At 43.7% G+C, this 18,290-nt stretch overlaps 2 pseudogenes across 2 annotated transcripts; one reads left to right on the forward strand and one right to left on the reverse strand.

The window, feature by feature from the left end:
- Positions 1 to 5,119: 5,119 nt before the first annotated feature.
- LOC308614085 (TLE family member 5-like) lies at positions 5,120 to 7,276 on the forward strand (annotated as a pseudogene). Its single transcript has 4 exons — positions 5,120 to 5,134; positions 5,855 to 5,929; positions 6,013 to 6,191; positions 6,893 to 7,276. The product of its transcript is annotated as a TLE family member 5-like (transcript).
- A 3,177-nt stretch (positions 7,277 to 10,453) lies between these two features.
- Positions 10,454 to 17,904, reverse strand: LOC308614086 (NADH dehydrogenase [ubiquinone] 1 beta subcomplex subunit 8, mitochondrial-like; annotated as a pseudogene). Its single transcript has 3 exons — positions 17,724 to 17,904; positions 11,987 to 12,132; positions 10,454 to 10,973 (listed from the first exon to the last, which is right to left on the reverse strand). The product of its transcript is annotated as an NADH dehydrogenase [ubiquinone] 1 beta subcomplex subunit 8, mitochondrial-like (transcript).
- Positions 17,905 to 18,290: the final 386 nt, after the last annotated feature.

An 18,290-nucleotide genomic window follows, 5' to 3' on the forward strand; every position in this document is an offset into this window, starting at 1 on the left:
CAGTGGATAGCCTTTAAATCTGGCTTTCTTCCCTAGTATAATGCACTTGAGATGCATCCATGTTTTGTATGTATCAATAATCACTCCTCTTCATTGCAAAGGAGTAGTTTATCCTGCTTTTATTGCTTGAGTAAAGTGTTTATCCATTTGTCAGTTGAAAGACTGGTTTGTTTCCAAGTTTGCTACACTAAATATTCACATATAGGCTTTCATATGAATATATTTTTTCATTTCTGGAGTAAATTTTAGTAATTTTTCAAAAAATTGCATTGTTTTAAAATTTTTATCCTGTAGTTTATCAGGTGAAATGCAGAAAGCTCAGACATAAAGAGGACAGCTGTGAGGATAGTTAATTAAATTTGTTAATTTTCCCCTTCACTCTGTCCTGTGGCAACCTTTTAAAGCTCTCCATAATTGACCTCTGTTTCCTTTAGGCTTAACACCCCTGTCTCTTTTAGAAATAGAAAACTATAAGACATATTTTTTTTTGTACTCAGCAGCTTTATTCCTAATAGCCAAAAAAACGGAAACACCCAAATGTCCATCAACTGATGTGTCATATCCATATAACAAAATGTTATTTGGCCATTAAAAGGAATGAAGTACTGATATATGCTACATCATGGATGAACTTTGAAGAGATTGTTAAGTGAAAGGAGCTAGTCACAAAAGGCCACATGTTCCATTTATATGAAATACCCAGAAAAGACAAATTCATAGAGCCAGAAAGCATATTAGTGGTTGCCAGGGCCCGGAGGAAGGGGGGAAAGGGAAGTGTCTGCTAATGAATATGGAATTCCTTTGGGGGGTGATGCAAATGTTCTGGAAGTAGAGAGTAATAACGATTGCATGACTTTGAGACACATATTTTTAAATTCAGCCTTGGCTAGAAATTGTAGTTGAAGGCAAAGAACATGTCTCAATCTGCAGTTTATTGGAGAACTTCAAGAAAGCAGACCCTGTAGATAGCTGCTCTGAAGAGACAAGACTGAACCAGGCATTTTGTCTTATTCAATAAGAGTAAAAACTGGAGAATATTTAGAAGATTTTTACTTTGAAAAACTTGCGAATGTAAATATTAAACTACATTAGAGTAGTGACACCATATTGTCAGATATATACATATTCTGTAAGTTGTTTTCACATTTTTTCTATCGAGTTATGATTGTAAGAGTTCCCTTTAAATCCTGTCTTAAGTAATTAGTGTTGTCTTACATAACCCTGATCTTGTGGCTAAGCTACCTTTAATTATTTGTTATGGAAACATTAAATTTACTCATTATATGTTCATTATAGGAAACTAAATTTGTTAAAATATTGTTTTGTACCATACTAAGTTTAAATAAGCTGCTATAAGAAAGTGACCCAGATATGTAGTGACTCAAATGAGAGAAATTTTTTTTCTCTGGTAATCGTCCAGAGGTAGGCAGATAATCTAGGCAAATAATAGACTCCATTCCATGGGGTCATTTGGGTATCTAGGCTCCTTCTCTCTTGTTGCTCCATAATCATGTAGAACAGGAATCAGTAAACTTTTTCTGCAAAGGGCTGGATGGTAATTATTTTAGGTTTTGTGGGCCATACATTCTCCATCATAACTTCTCAAGTCTTGCATTGTAGCATAAAAGCAGCCATAGACATATAAATGAGTGGGTATGGCATTATTCCAATAAACCTTTATTTACAAAAACAGATGGCAGGCCACATCTGGCCCATGGGTTAAAGTTTGATGACTCTTGTCCCAGAGTGTGATCTTCGTGTTTGAAGCTCCATTCATGCTCTGGTTTGTGGGAAGGGATAAAGAAGCAGTGAAAGGCAAGATGTTACTTACAAGTGGACACATCATTTCTGCTAACATTCTATTGACCAAAACTTAGTCACATGGCCACATCCATCTAGTTCCAACTGAGGCCTGTGAATGTCTCTACCTGGGTAGTCATGTACCTAAGTAAAAAGTGGGGGGTTGATTATCAAAAGAAAGAAGAGAGTGGATATTGGGGAACAATTATTAGGCTCTGCCACTCACCTCAAGTTGTAATACACAGCTAGCACTGTGGTCTTTAATGATTTATAGCTTCTCTGAATCATTCTGGAACTTAAATCTGTGATTGTCTTTGCTTATTAGTCAGAGGTATTCAAGAACCTCCCTCTCTTCATTTTCTCCCTATGAGCATCAGCAAAATCAGAATCCCAATCAAGCCAGAGCCTGAACAAAAACTGAAAGACCCACAGAAATGGTCTACATTGAAAGGAGAAAGAAGATGTGCAGAGGTAAGAGACCACAACTCCAGAAAGGAACAGAAAAAGATGGAGAAGGTTGTGGCCTTAAGACTTTCCAGTTCCCATGAGGCCTGGGTGCTTCCTGCTTTGAGTTCTGTGCATCTTCCTTGAACTCCCTCTGTGCTTGAGCCTCCTCAGGTGTGTGACAGGTAAAGTTTTTGAAAAATTGCATGTCTAAAACTGTTTTTATTCTATACTCATACTTGATTGATAGTTTGGGGATGAAATTCATTTCTCCTCTGTAGGTTGAAGACATTACTCCATTTTCATCTAATTTCCAATGTTGAAGTCAAGAAGTCAAAAGCTTTAGCTTTATCCTTAGTGATCTAAAATGCCACAAGTATGTGCCTTGATGTGATCTTTTTTTTCAACCATTTTGCTGCGTTCTCAGTGAACTCTTTAAATTTGAAAACTTTCATCCTTCAGTGCTGGACAATTGTCTTGTATTCTTTCTCTGATAGTTTCTTCCCCTCCATTTTCTCTTGTTCTCGCTTGCTGTGGCACCTATTAGACTGATGTTGGACCTCCTGGGTTGATCTCTTATTTTGTTTTGTTTTCTCTCCTATTGTCTATCTCCTAGTCTTTTTGCTCCACTTACAATTTAAAGTTGATGGTATCTTCAATTTTAAATTCCAACCCTTTAAATTTTTATTTGCTATCTTATTTTTAATTTCTAAAGAGCGTTTTTTGCTGTTTCTGAATATTCCATCTTTATATAGCATCTAAATAATTTTATTATGGATAGCATATCTTCTTATTCCAAAGTATTCTGCTGCTGCATTGCCTCTGCTTCCTCTGGGAGGTTTCTCCTTGATTATTTTGCTTTCTGTCTTAGAATTTGGAGGACATCCTCAAATATCTGGATGTCCCATGGATTTCCATTTCATGCTCTCATTTTAAATAGTCCAGGTGACATTATCCCCATTATAAGAGTGGGAAGCCTGAAGCTCTCTAGGACACCTGACCATGCAGAGGGGAGCTGAGCCTGGCACTCAGCCATCTCATTCTTAGTCCAAGCTAAGCCCACTGTATAATGAAAGCACCTGCTGAAAGTCAGTGCCCTGAAAATGTCTGCAGTGTCCCTAAGCAAGAATTAATCTTAGGCCACTTGCTTAAAAGCTGCTCTAGAAAGAAAATTCACTCAAAGAAAGCTCTTTCTATGTTGATTTTTTCTCTAGAGGCAGCATTCATAGGACAAAAATAGATTTGTCTCTGGCAGAGAAACCCAAGGATGGGTCACAAGATGTCCTGTTTACCAGGAAACTCCTTCAGGGGGTGACCAGAGGCTGGAGTCTCTAATTGCCAGAGCAGCCCAGAGTGGCTTCAGGATGGGGAGGAGAGGTTCTCTGGCTGAGACATCTCACTGTAAGTGGAGAAGAGATGGTCCAGCTTGGAGATGCAGATACTGCAGAGAAAACCCTTGTAAAGCATGGAAACTTCCTCAACTGGACAACAGGGCTGTTTAGGTGGAACAAGACCAGCATATACTTTTCTTTAACATTAATAGAGATTTTCTTCTTCTCAAAGACAAAGAACCAACAATGGTAAAGCAGGAATTACCCAGACAGAAGGAATAACCCAAACCACAGCTCCATTCTCCGAATTAGCACAGCTCAGTAAGGAGGGAGAAGTTGACTTCGTGCAAAGTTTCAGTGTTTCACCAAAAATTAAAGAGACCAAATAAAGGCAACCCAATCCAGGAGCTATGGCAGCTGAGATGAAAATAAACAAGAAAGCTTCAGGTTCTAGGAAGAAAGGATTACAACATGTCAATTTTAGGATTGTTGATTACATGGAAAGCACTGATATTTTCATTCAGTGTCCAAAACACCTAGGAACAAAAATATTTTAAAGTATGAAATTATCTCCCAGGGGAATATAATGTGAAACACTTCCATTTCCGGTTCCACAGTGCACTTGTCCATGCAACTTTCTCGCAGAGTAGGACAGAAACACATGCCCATTAGACCTCTTTGGGCTTGCTTCCAGCAGAGGAAAATGTTCTGGGTGAAATGGCATGCCAGTAAACAGCACTGGACTTGGATTTTATTCATCCTAAAGAATTGGGGTGGGAAGTTGCTTTCCTTTCTTAGCATAAGCTACTGCCCTGGGCAGCCAAAGAGGAAATAGGAGGGCGGTGAGCTGGAAAGGGTCTCTAAGTTCTGGTCCTGTTGCTGTCACTAACTAGGTCTTATTGGGCAAGTCACGTAATCACTCACAACCTGTTTCCTTATTTATAAAAGGAGACAGTTAATAGTTCAAAGCCTTTTTTCACCTCCAGTTGATCTGGGAAGCTTTGAAAGAATACAGATGCCTGGGACTGAATCAGAACTTCTGGGAGTCTAGGTTTTTAAAGCTCCCCCAGTGGTTCAGATGAGACCACTCCATAGGCCAGTATTTTAGGAGTAACTAAACAAGATGTTCAAGATCCCTTCCAGTTCTAAAATTCTCTGATTGGGAAGGCAGAGAAGAGAAGGTCAGGGAGAGGTGCTCTTCTGTGCCACAGAGCAGCAGCATCTGCATTACCTGGGAGCTTGTTAGAAATGCAGGCTCCAGGGGGAGGAGCTCAAGATGGCTGGAGTAGAAGGAGAGGAGCTCACCTCTCCCCCTGCAAACACTTTGAAATGCAGCCTCTTGGGCCCTATTCCAGAAGTTCACTGAATTCTAATCTATACGTTAACAAGATTCCCAGTGGTTCATAAATTCATAAATACATGAAAGATAGCCCTGCTCCATTCTACATAATCAGCAGTGAACCTGCCTACCTATATTCCAATGGGTCATTTTCCTGCCCAGTCTCTGTGGCTCGGCCAACCCAGGAACACAACACGAGGGAAACATGCGACTTCAGGTGGTAACTCTTACTGGGGGCCATGCTCCTCAAAGAATGAGATTTTAGGACATTGCCACCTCACTATAAGTCCCCTTTCAAACTGGTCATAAATGGCTGTGAAAGCAAAAGTGAGGCCAGGGCTTCCCTGGTGGCACAGCGGTTGAGAGTCCACCTGCCAATGCAGGGGACACGAGTTCGTGCCCTGGTCCGGGAAGATCCCGCATGCCACGGAGCGGCTGGGCCCGTGAGCCATGGCCGCTGAGTCTGTGCGTCTGGAGCCTGTGCTCCACAATGGGAGAGGCCACAACAGTGAGAGGCCCGCGTACCGCAAAAAAAAAAAAAAAGTGAGGCCAAAGGGAGAGCTAGGCTGTGTGTGTGTGTGTGTGAACACATGTGTGTGTGTGAACATGTGTTGCATTTTTCTTCCAGTTGTCAACCAGATAAAATTTCCCAGAAGAATTTCTAGAAGTGAGGTTGACAGTGTTGAGAAGGAAATTTTAACTTGTGTTTGACTGCTTGCTAGTCCTTTTGATTATGGCAGGAGGAAATAAAATATATTGCAGCTCACTTTCTCAGACGTTTGTTATTCTTACCCACATCCTGTCTTGAGAGTTGATCCCCAATGGGAGAAAAAAAAACACCTCCACACAGAAAAGACCTATTTCTGCTCTTAGGGGAGGGAGAGAAGTCTGATTTACAAAATTTCGATAAGACATGTAAAAGACAGAATTTAAAAACCAGGAAGCAGGTGAGGCCGCGTGTCGGAGGCTGCGGCGGCGGCCCCAGGAGCTGCGGATCGGTGCCGCCTTGACAAAGGCCCAGCCACCTGGCGCCATGAGCAGTCCTAGCCTGGGCACACAGCTGGGAAGCATTCCGCACCCCCCACCACGACTAACAAGGTGTTTCCACAAAGCAGGCATCCGACTCATCGCACCTAACCCAGCAACTCAAATTCACCACCTCAGAGTCCCGCCACCATATCAAAGACGAGTTTCAGCTGCTGCAAGCTCAGTACCACAGTCTGAAATTCAAATGTGACAAGCAGGCCAGCGAGAAGCTGGAGATGCAGAGTCATTATGTGATGTCGACTACAAATTGGCATTTTCCATTGGCACTTGCCATCTACCTCTACAAGGATTAAATCATGCGCTGCTGCAGCTGTTGACTTTCAACGCCTCCTGAAAGGAGTTCAGGTGGAGAGCAGAAATGAGGCACTGGGTGCTCTGGGAAAAACTGGCAGAACAGTCCTTCAGATAGTTAGATATTTGCAGGAGACAATTTTATGGGCCCAGATCCTGTATCTCCTCATATCTAGAAAAGCACTAAAATACTTCACAGTGACAACTGCTCCTTGTGAATAGCAGTAACCTTCACGAGACTAGCAGCAACCTTCTGCAAAAATATGTGCTTGATTGCCTGTATTCCCCCTTCACCAAAATCACATATATACTGACCTTTCTGCCTGCCTCTTTGAAGCAGTTTCTCAGAGCTATCTGGGATGCTGTCTTCCAGGCAGCAGTCCTCATTTTGCTCCAAATAAAACTTAACTCGCAACTCTCACGCTGTGCAGCAGGCCTCTCACCGTTGTGGCCTCTCCCATTGCAGAGCACAGGCTCCGGACGTGCAGGCTCAGCGGCCATGGCTCACGGGCCTAGCCGCTCCGCGGCATGTGGGATCTTCCCGGACTGGGGCACGAACCTGTGTCCACTGCATCGGCAGGCGGACTCTCAACCACTGCGCCACCAGGGAAGCCCACCCCCCCCTTTTTTTAAGTCGACAGTGACATACTACGAAATGTCCTACGGCTTGAACACGAAGACGCACAAGCAGGCTGAAATCTTCAAGAGGCTGAATGGGATATGTGCCTAGGTCCGGCCCTACATTCCCCAAGAGCAGAGGGCCAAGCAGGGCGCTGCTCCTGAGCTGAACCCCATCAGCCAACAGCAGCTCCAAGCCCACCAGCTATCCCAGCTGCAGGCTCTGGCCCTGCCCCTGACCCCACTGCTTGGAAGGCTGCAGCCCCCTTCACTGCTGGCAGCTAGCGCAGGCACCGGCCTCCTCTCGCTCTCTGTGCTGGGCTCCTCGGCCCACCTCTCCAAGGAAGACAAGAACGGGCATGATGGTGACACCCACCAGGAGGATGATGGCGAGAAGCTGGATTAGTGGGTGGCTGGGATGTGGAGGGTGGAGTACAAAGGGGAGTCAGACATAGAGAGAGAGGAAGGTTCAGCTCAAGACACATTATAGCTCGGGATTGGCTAAACTCTGCTAGTATTTATGGTAGCCGCCTGCTGGGGCCCTCACCCTGCTTGTGTGCCACCTGCTGGCTTTGCTCCTACCCCCGACTCCCGGCCTCCCTCTTCCTCCCCTGCAGCCTCAAAGGGTGAATACCTGCTCATACCACAGATTAGGCAAGCTGAGGCCTGGAGGTGCAGGTGGGAGGCCAGTTCAGAAGGGAGCAGAACCTCAAGAGGTCCAACACCACGTGCACTTCCCCGATTCACACACGTGTATCTGACAGTCCTCCTGCCATCCCCCTCTGGGCACACCTGGCCTCCCACGCTGGCACTGCATGCAAACACAATGCTAGCTGCCCCTCCCCGCCCTGGGCATCCCACATCTCCCCCTCCCGCCCACTCACCCTCCACTAGTTCCCGATGCCCACGCCCACCTGGTCCTCCCCACTCCCCCACAAAAGAAAGAGGGTCTGGCGACAGCAAGCTTAGCCCCCAGAGCAGGGTGGGGTGGATGACAACCCAGAATTCCCTCCCAAATAAAGATGAGGGTACTCTAAATAAATAAATAAGTAAATAAAATAAAAATAAAAACCAGGGGGAAAATGATTCAAAAAATCTTCCCAGACAGAAGAAAATCTATTGCTATTTTTTTCTTAAGAAAAAAGCTCCCGGGGACTTCCCTGGTGGTACAGTGGTTAAGAATCCACCTGCCAATGCAGGGGACACAGCTTCAAGCCCTGGTCCGGGAAGATCCCGCATGCCGCGGAGCAACTAAGCCCGTGCGCCACAACTACTGAGCCTGCACTCTAGAGCCCACCAGTCACGACTACTGAAGCCCGCACGCCTAGAACCTGTGCTTCACAACAAGAGAAGCCACCACAATGAGAAGCCCGCGCACCACAATGAAGAGTAGCCCCGCTCGCTGCAACTAGAGAAAGCCCACACGCAGCAACAAAGACCCAATGCAGCCAAAATAAAATTTAAAAATTAAAAAAAATTTTAAAAAGCTCCCAGTTTCACCCTTTTATGACATTCCACTGAAATAAAATTCTTAAGAGAAGCCCTAAGCCCCATGGGTGTTGCAAGAGTAGTGTTCATTACAGGAAACAGATGATGTCCTTCCTATGAACGCAAATATTTCTTCTGCTACTCTGAAGATGTGCCATTTTTACTTTCTCTTCCAAGCTAAAACTGAACTTTTTATGGGAATTTTTTCATAGTTATTATTCATAGAAATTATTCCTGATATAACACAGGAACAATGTCTATAACTTGCCCGGTTTTGTAAAAGAAAGAAATCCTTGTCTAAGAAGGGTAGCACTTTTTTATCTCTATATCCATAAATCAAATCAAAATTTGGCAGTCTTGCAAATGGGCTTCCAGGTTGCCTGGTCCTAGGACTGAGGACAAGAAAAAGGTTCTCCCCAGGTCCACGCACAACCTCTACCCTCCAAATCCACCACACATATCCCTCCACTTACATTACCTCCACTTACATTCTTGCTTCTGAAGGATAGGTGAGCCAGTGGCCATTCAAAACACTAATATTGATATAAATTTCTCAGATCATTATCTTTGGAGATTCAACAGACGGGAAAGTTTGGAGAGGAGGTTGGAGGGAGAGGGACTGAGTAACAGACATGAGGCAGATGGCATTCTGCAGCAGACACCCTGAAGGTAGGGGTCAGGTTTGGACAGTAGAAAGGCAGCATGATAGTTTGGAGATTCGAGGGCCAAGGAATAGGTTTCATGCAAGGCAGGAGAACGCTACAGAAAGATTAGAGAACATCAAGTTCACACTGCATTTTATCTCAGTCTTTTGATGGCTGACCCAAGCCCCTCCTCTGTATGTACATGGTAGATTGCCAACCCTATCCTAGGCCACTTTTCCCAAGTGACACTGAGCAGTGTAAGGAATAGAGATGTGAAGAAAGACCCTTACCCATGTCCTGACTTTCATAGGATCCAAGCCTCAACCTTGGCTGCATTCTCTTTTCTCATTTCAGGTTTTATTTTTTTAATAAAGAAAAATCTAAGTTCTACACTGTTAAATATGTGTTACACATATGTACATGTTTAAACAGGAGCATTCACATCACATTGACTTGTGGATGTCATGACTCTTCCTACCATCTCTCTAACATATACACATCTCTCACAAACAGAATAACCAATAAAATATTTTGCAATCTTTGAATATTTCGTGAGTCAAAAATGTCTCTACCTCTTGGGGCTGCCCATTTCACTACTTGGCAGCATTTTGAAAAGATAACATCTCTCCCCTCATATTGAATGTAAATATGCTTCCATGTAGCATTTCCTTTTTGATCCTCATTCTTCCCTCTGGCTCCAAACAATAAATTTAATTTTCATTCTACCACACAACGCTTCAGCTATCTGAAGAAGGCAATCAACTCCTCATAGAACTATCTGTCACTGTTCAATGCATTAAGCTATCTTTTGTTCACATGCCCAAATGAAGGAAATGATTAAATCATAAAATTTCTCATAAAACCCTGGGCAAGCCCTCTCCTGATAAATCCAACATGATAATGCTTGTTTACAACTCTTTGCCTTACCTTATGCCAACTTCCTTGATTAACTGTCACAACATGTCCTAGTCAGCTTGGGCTGCTAAAATAAAAGTGTTACAGACCGGGTGGCTTAAACAATAAGCAGATACTGAAACCAAATGGATACTGGTGAGAGTCCTCTTCTGGGTTTCAGGCTGCCATCTTCTCATTGTATCCTCATATAGCAGAAAGAGGGAGAGAGAGCTCTTTGGGGTCTCTTTCATAATGGCACTAATCCCATTCATGAGGCCCCCACCCTCATGACCTAGTTACCTCCCAAAGGCCCCACCTCCTTTTACCATTACATTGGGAGTTAGGATTTCAACATATGAATTCAAGGGGGACAAAAACACTCAGTCGATGACACCACCACAGACTTAACACTGTACTGCCTCCTTCTTGATTTGTTTCTACAAGACAACTCCACAGTTGGATTAGAACCTCTTTTATTCTTTTTCTTTTCATTTTTCTTTCCACACCACTGTTTCATTAGGGATTTCATTAAGGTTCAGTCTCTAAGGATGAGGGAGTTACTTAGGGTGCACAAAGCCTCCCCAGATCTCATAGTAAACCACCAGCTCAGGTTCTTTGGTGGGATCATGGACCCCTTCCAGGTGCAGATTAGTATAAGGATGCTGCTTTGGTTCCACGCACGGGTTGGTGGGTGGGGTAATTCTCCCCCACCCAAAACATGAACCACATGAAGGCCATGAAGCTGAAGAGCTGCTTACACACGAGATTCAAAGAAGCAGACATGGGGGACGTGTGCACACAGTTCCTGATGCACACGTCCAGGTCCCAGTGACTTGGTTCAACCTCAGGTCTGGGTGGTCCCAGACACACCATGGATCCCTCTCCTGCCATGAACTGTCAGGGAGCTTTGGGTAGTCACCATACCCCATGCCATCATCAGCCAGGGCTCATAATCTTCCACCCACATATTATACTTCTTGGCTGCAGCTGCCCGTTCTTCTGAGGTCTTGGGATAGGGCCCTGGGAGCATGTCCTTTATAATATGGAGGCTATCTGTGCTCCCAACGACACCACATTTCAGCCTGCCCTCTGCAGCCCTCAGTCTCCCAGGACCAACCCCCAGCCGCTGCCATCTTCATCTTCTTCCCTGGAAACTCTTTATAGACAACAGTCCTAAACCAAATGTCTATTTAAGACCCTATGGTTCAGGGGCTTCCCTGGTGGTGTAGTGGTTAAGAATCCGCCTACCAATGCTGGGGACACAGGTTCCAGCCCTGGTCCAGGAAGATCCCACATGCCGCAGAGCAACTAAGCCCATGTGTCACAACTACTAAGCCTGCACTCTAGAGCCTGTGAGCCACACAACTACTAAAGCCCGCATGCCTAGAACCCGTGCTTCGCAACAAGAGAAGCCACCACAACGAGAAGCCCACACACCACAACGAACAGTAGCCCCTACTCGCCGCAACTAGAGAAAGCCTGAGTGCAGCAACAAAGACCCAACGTAGCCAAAACTTAATTAATTAATTAATTAATTAATTTAGAAAAACAAAAAAAACCCTATGGTTCTAATTTAAGCTTGTGATTTTTTTTCCCCAACAAACACATGAACATGATTAGCAGTGCTCTCTTTCTTTTAGTGAGTTAGATGGTGCACTGATCACATTCTTTTTTAGACTAACGAGTCTCAACTTTGTTAGTACATTATAGTTACTTCAGGAGCTTTTAAAAATCATGATGCCCAGGCCATATTTCAGACCATTTAAGTCAGAATCTCTGGGATGGAAGTCAAGCATCAGTATTTTCAAGTACCCCCCAGATAATTCCAATGTGCATCCAAGGTTGGAAACCATCCAGAAGGGGAAAGAAATGGAGGAAGACCTCGACGAGAAAGGCCAGCCAATGTGAGAAACGTGAGGTTTTGGCTGATTGATTTGATGCTGATTGAATGAATGGTTGGTTGAGGGGAGGGAAGGCATGGTTCTTGATGTGATTTAGGGTTTAGACCTAAGTTGGAAAAGATATCGAAATTCCCATTTTCAGAGCACAGAGCAAGAACATGGCTATAGAGACCTACATTTACCCCTCACCTGGGGTTCAGAACCTTCAGAACCTTCCATGGCTGGGAGGATTTCTCTCTCTGCCTCCTTTTCCCTCCACTGCCACTGCAGGTCCTTCTGATGACCTCTCCACCTGCCAGCTTCAGGTGGCTTCCATAGTTGCTCCTGCTGCTTCACTTGAAATGGCAGTCCATGTGAAGTGCGGCTCTCAGGGTGGCAGGCAGTAGGAAGACAGGAGGGAAATTTCTGCCAGTGCCTCCCTGGTGACATCTGGCTCACACACTACAAAGGCAACTCATTCACCTACGACTTCAGAAAGTCCCTACATTTCAGCTGGCACTCAACTCCTCTCACAGGAAGCCTCTGCTGATCCACTTCCCAATTTATGTAACACTAATGCTTTGCACGAAGCAGAGGTGGGTCAAGAAACGTATGTTGAATAAATAAATTTGACTGCTCTTCTTTTTTTCATAGCACTCATAACACTTAAATCTGTCAACCTGGCTAGACTAAAACCTTTATGTGTAATTTCTTTCCAGTAGATCCCCAGCACCTGTCAGGTGGCTCTCAATAAACATTTGCTAAATGATGAATGAATAACTAACTAAATAAATACTTCTGGGGCTTCCCTGGTGGCACAGTGGTTGAGGGTCCGCCTGCTGATGCAGGGGACACGGGTTCGTGCCCCAGTCTGGGAGGATCCCGTGTACCGCGGAGCGGCTGGGCCCGTGAGCCGTGGCCGCTGAGTCTGTGCGTCCGGAGCCTCTGCTCTGCAACGGGAGAGGCGACAACAGTGAGAGGCCCACGTACCGCAAAAAAAAAAAAACAAAAAAAAACTTCTTTTGAATCTCACACAGCACCCACTATAAGACTAACTCTAGAAATATTTGGTTGATTGATGTTAATCCAAAGCAATGAAGTTACTGGAAAACTAAGACATTTCTGGAAACTGCAATGCCCTAAGTCTCCATTATTTCTCTGTTTCCAGCTCCCTGGTGATATTTTACTATTTCCTCAAATGTAAAGCAGCATCAGTAATGTGCTTTAGACTGGGCAGAGCGTTAATAAAGTGAGTGTGTGTGTGAATTAAAAAAATAATAAACCACGCAGCAGAAGAAGCTGCAGAGCACTAAATGACAGTAGTCACTGAGGGATCGTTCCCTGCTGCTTCCTGTCCCACGGCGCATGTGCAGAAAATAAACAAGGGAAGAGACGTGTTTTAAGAGATAATGACTCAGGGGACTTCCCTGGAGGTACAGTGGTTAAGACTTCACCTTCCAATGTAGGCAGTGCGGGTTCGATCCCTGTTCGGGGAGCTAAGATCTCACATGCCTTGTGGCCAAAAAACCAAAACATAAAAAAAAAAAAAAGAAGAAGAAGAAATATTGTAACAAATTCAATGAAGACTTTAAAAAAAAAAAAGAGAGAGAGAGAGGGCTTCCCTGGTGGCGCAGTGGTTGAGAGTCTGCCTGCCGATGCAGGGAACATGGGTTCATGCCCCGGTCCAGGAAGATCCCACATGCCGCGGAGTGGCTGGGCCTGTGAGCCATGGCCACTGAGCCTGTGTGTCCGGAGCCTGTGCTCCACAACGGGAGAGACCACAACAGTGAGAGGCCCACGTACCGTAAAAAAAAAAAAAGAGAGAGAGATAATGATTCAGTAGTATGCTTGAAATACTAATGACAAGTCAAGAGAAATTGATTAAAACAAAGAAAAATAAGTGTTTTAAGATATGTATATTATTGTGCAAAACTATGATTGAACTAGACTCTCTGCTGAGAATGGTGGCATTTTGGTTCCTGACATGCATGGAAAGTCCCCAAAATGCAGGATAGCTTGCATTAAAGGTTAACATTCATGTAATCCTAAAGTTAGAAAGCCCCTTAAGCAATCAGCAGGAATTCATTCCCTTCCTCTCCACAGGACGAGATTCTAGAGAGAAATAAGAGAGAACCAGATGTTCCAAAATCCAGGAAGAGTGTTCATCATTTTCTTTGGAAGTATGCTTCACTCCCTAGCCAGACTTACTTTTTTTTTTTTTTAATTCTTTGTTTTTGTTTAACTGAAACCCATGTTCCAATTTAAACCTGTTTCCTCATTTGGTTCTCAGAAGCAATGGAAAATAACAAGTTAATGTCTTCTTCATGATACATCAAGCCAATCCAAATAACCCTAAACCATTCAACTTTTTCTTTGAAATCCATTGTCTGCAATATTTTCTTAAAATTCTGAATTAGAATTACATTCTGAATACTAAAATCCTAAGTAGTAAATCTCAAAATACTAAAACACATTAAGATGCTTTTATAATAACTAATGACAAGAAAAGGGAGCAATGAAAAGCATTGTTATATGTGCAATAAAAAAGATGTTTAAAATTATTTACAAAAAGTTAAAGTCCACACAAGGGATTTTGCCTATTAGATAATAAAATACTCTATCAAACTGCAAACGATTAAAGCAGTACAATCCTGGCAAACAGATCAACAGAATAAAATAGAGTCCAAAAAAGAAAAAAAATCCATTATTGCTACTACTACTAAGCCATAAAGGTGCCCAACATGATGACATTAGTAAACTCCCCTTGGGTGCCAGTGCCCCACATAAACTGTCTCCATTAAAACCTCACAACATCAGGAAAGAGGCAGGGCTAGCACTCAGCAAGCAAATCCAGACCTCTCTGCCCCCCAGCCCTGTGCTCTTAATGAAGCTTTGCCAGTGCCTTCATTTTGAATCAGTAATATTTAAAATTGGAAGAAGGGCATTGGACCAATTCACTAAACAATGTGAGAAAAAGTAAAGTTAGATTACTTTGTCACATTAAAAACAATAGGTGGATTAAAATCTGAAATGTAAAAAAAATAATAATAAAATGTACTATGTTAAATGTAGAACAGTCTTATAATCTTAGAGTGAAGAAGGTCCTTACTAGAATGGCACCAAGGTTGGAAACCCAAAAGGATAACTGATGTATTTGACCACTGGTATAGAAGAAGACACTCTAAAGAAAGTTAAACAAATCTAGAAAAACTCTTGCAATGTATGTGAGAAACAAAGGGTTAATATCTTTAGTTATAAAATGCACTTACAAATAAATATGAAAAATATCAACATCCCAATTAAAACTGGGAGAAGGATATGAACAGACATTTCAAAAATGAAGAAAGCTAAATTGCCAACAAACATATACAAATGTACTCAATTTACTATCAAAGATATAAGACACTGAAAATACCCCTTCTAGGGAGAAAGTGTGAGCAGACAGAGGCATCCTCATACACCGTGGATAGACACAGAAACTGGTACAAAGAAACATTTCTTTATCCAGAGAATAAAGGAGGTGAGTTAAGTAATCTCTAAGAATCTCTAGATTATTTCCAGATCTGAAATTCTAACAGTCTTTATTTCTCTGAGTTATGCCAATGCTGTATAAAGGCTTTAGCAATCAATAAAATATATTTTATACAAATAAATTATTAAGATATATTTCCCTCTCCAGCAATTTGAATCTATTTTGAGACTTAATGTGACCCATACAGAAAACCTAATTGCACCCAACACAAACATTTACCGAGGTATTGTATGCCAAGGATGTGGAAGCACTGGGAATACTAGAGGCAGCCAGGAGCTGGGTGGACAGAGGAAACCAAGAAATAAATAGAAAAGGATTCTCAGGGTGAAAAGCTTTCCCAGAGCTATGGGTATGGGAGCACATGAGACAGGCATTTAAACTAGCCTCAGGGATAAGGGGAGTTGGAAACATTCCTCATAGGCATCAGCTCCCAAAATGGATCTTAAAGGGTAAGCAAGCTTTAAACATATGAAGGGGGGATGCCTCTCCAGGGAAGAGAGCAACATATGCAAAGACAAGGGGACACTGGAGAGCACGGTGAGTCTTAGGACCTCTTAGTGTTTCCTGAGGCTGCAAGACATGGACAGCTAGGAACCAGAGAGGAAAAAAACAGGTTTTAAATGTCATCATAAAAAACCAGGATCTTATTCCTATGGTAACTGTAAACCATCAAAGTAGTACCCTAATAAGATCTGCACTTGAGAAAAAAATCACTCCAGGAGATTCCCATTTCCAGTAAGATAGCAGACTGAGATAACCAGAAAAAATTTCAGGTACAAAAACATAAGATGGGTTAAAGTTTTAAAATTAGTTTAAAAGTATAGTCAAAAGTCACAAAAGACTAAGTGAAATCGCTAGAAAACAAACACAAAGAGGGAACTTAAAATTCAAGTGGTGAGTGCCTCAGCTGCTGCAACACTCAGTTAAAAGGGTGGGAAATTTTGTCCTATTTCAGGGACTTGAGCTTAACTGACCCCAGGCGAGACGTGGGCCTGGGAGAAGCAGGGAGTTGGAGCGAAGACTCTTTGAAGAGCTTCCCCCTTCAGTGACCTCATCCTTTCTCACCTACTCAACAGCACTCCAGCAGTGCTTCACTTTCTGCTTATGTCATCAATGTTTTATCCTTACTGGGTCATTCCTATCAGCACACTAATATGCTGTTATCTTGAACATCTTAAGAATCCTTTCTTTGACCTCAGTTCTCCTGCCAGCCACTGCCCCATTTCTGTTTTTCTGTGCAACAGGAACAATTCTCTCTTAAACCCAGGCCAATCAGGCGTCATCCACACCCTTCACTAAAATTGCTCTTGTCAAAGTCACCAAGAGCTTCATCTTGCTAAACCCCTGATCCTTAGTTTACACAATCTGGCAGCATCCTTGACATAGTCAATCATTCCTTTTCTCGGGTACACTTTCTTTACCTGGTTTCAAGAACACCGTATTCTCTTGGTTTTTCTTCTACTTTGCTAGCCACCTCTTTTTGGTCTCTGTTGTTCACGTTCCCTCTCTTTCACTCAGTGCTGGAGAGCCCCAGAGTTCAGTTCCCTTCCCATTTCTATCTGCACTCACAACCTTGAGCATCTCACCCAGTCTTATGGCCTTAAATACCAAGAAGCAGACACCAAGATGGGATTAGATGTGCAAGAGATTTATATGCTGTGAAGCATAAAGGAAGCAGGAGTAGGCTGAGAGAGGCTTCAGATCATGATGACACCCCTATGAAAACAGAGGAGGAAGGAGGGCGGTTTGGGTAGGAAGAGTCTCAAACTGCAGCTCAGTTCCAAGAAAATTTGACCAGGCTGATGGGGAGTCCTTGACTTTCCCATTAGAGTTAGTCCATGCCCTACAGGAATGGGTCTGCACTAGTTCCCAGCTGTGCTCCATCACAGCTGGAACAGCCTCTGTGTGAACGTGGTGGTGGATACGGAGGAATTGTCAGTCAGGAACATTCCCCACAGCAGGAGATCTGAGTGGTCTGTTCCCATGGCAGCCACAGTCCACCCTTTAACCTACATAGGTCTACTTTTCCAGGTAGGTTTGGGGAGCAGCTCTTCCATGGTTCCCATGGCCTCCAGTCTTAAGGGAAAACTTAGAGGAGAGGAAATTATTGGAGTAGTTTCCAGGGCATAACTGGTACTCATCATCTCCTTCCTCCATTATCCAGTCGAAATTTCCCTTGCCCTCAGCTATCACCTTAGCAGGTCTTGGTGACTTCCCTGGTGGTGTGACCCAAACCTTCATTCCTGAGGCATCTTCTCAGGTTGGGGTAACTGCACGTGTCCATTCACAAGTAACAAGGAGCCAGGGAGAACCCAGAGGCTCCTCAGTGGATCATCTAGCTCCACATGTATTCCTCCTGCCCCCCTGTGTAACAGCAGCTCCACTTCCTGCCAAGATAGCAACACCTCTCCTTGCCTGCTTGGCCCTGGATACAAGAAATCCAAAGGGCTTTGACGGTGGCCATAGTCCCTGGCAAGGGGGAGCCTCTTTGGGAGACCAGGATCTCTAACCCTGCAAATCCCAGAGTTCCAGCATCAGGAAGGACAATACCTCCCAGTGGATCATTGGGAGTGATGGGGTGGGGAGGTTCACTCATGCTTCTACCCTTTGGTTCCCCAACCCATATATTATTTCAAATGGGGACACAGTGCCATACAGAGGTCTCTGATTTAACACATATGCTGCATCCTAAAGGATAATGCCCCATCCTCTCAGAGTATTGTGTCTAAGCTGATTCTTCAGCTGTGCCTTTGGAAGACAGTTTCAGAATTCTCTGAGGCCTGCTTCTTCTGGGAAATGTGGTTTGTGATACAACCAACGGATTCCATGGGCATGGGTTCACTCCCATATGTTCTTTATTATGAAATGATTCCCCTATGCTGCGTGGGATCCTATGCCTGTGGATCGGACATTCTATAAGGCCCCAAATAAGGATGCTGGCTGAGGCTTGCTCTATGGGCAGGCGAGGCAAAGCATGCCTAG

The sequence above is a fragment of the Mesoplodon bidens genome (genome assembly GCF_964165515.1).
Source record: "Mesoplodon bidens genome assembly, chromosome: 3".
In the NCBI taxonomy this organism is placed as follows: Eukaryota; Metazoa; Chordata; class Mammalia; order Artiodactyla; family Ziphiidae; genus Mesoplodon; species Mesoplodon bidens.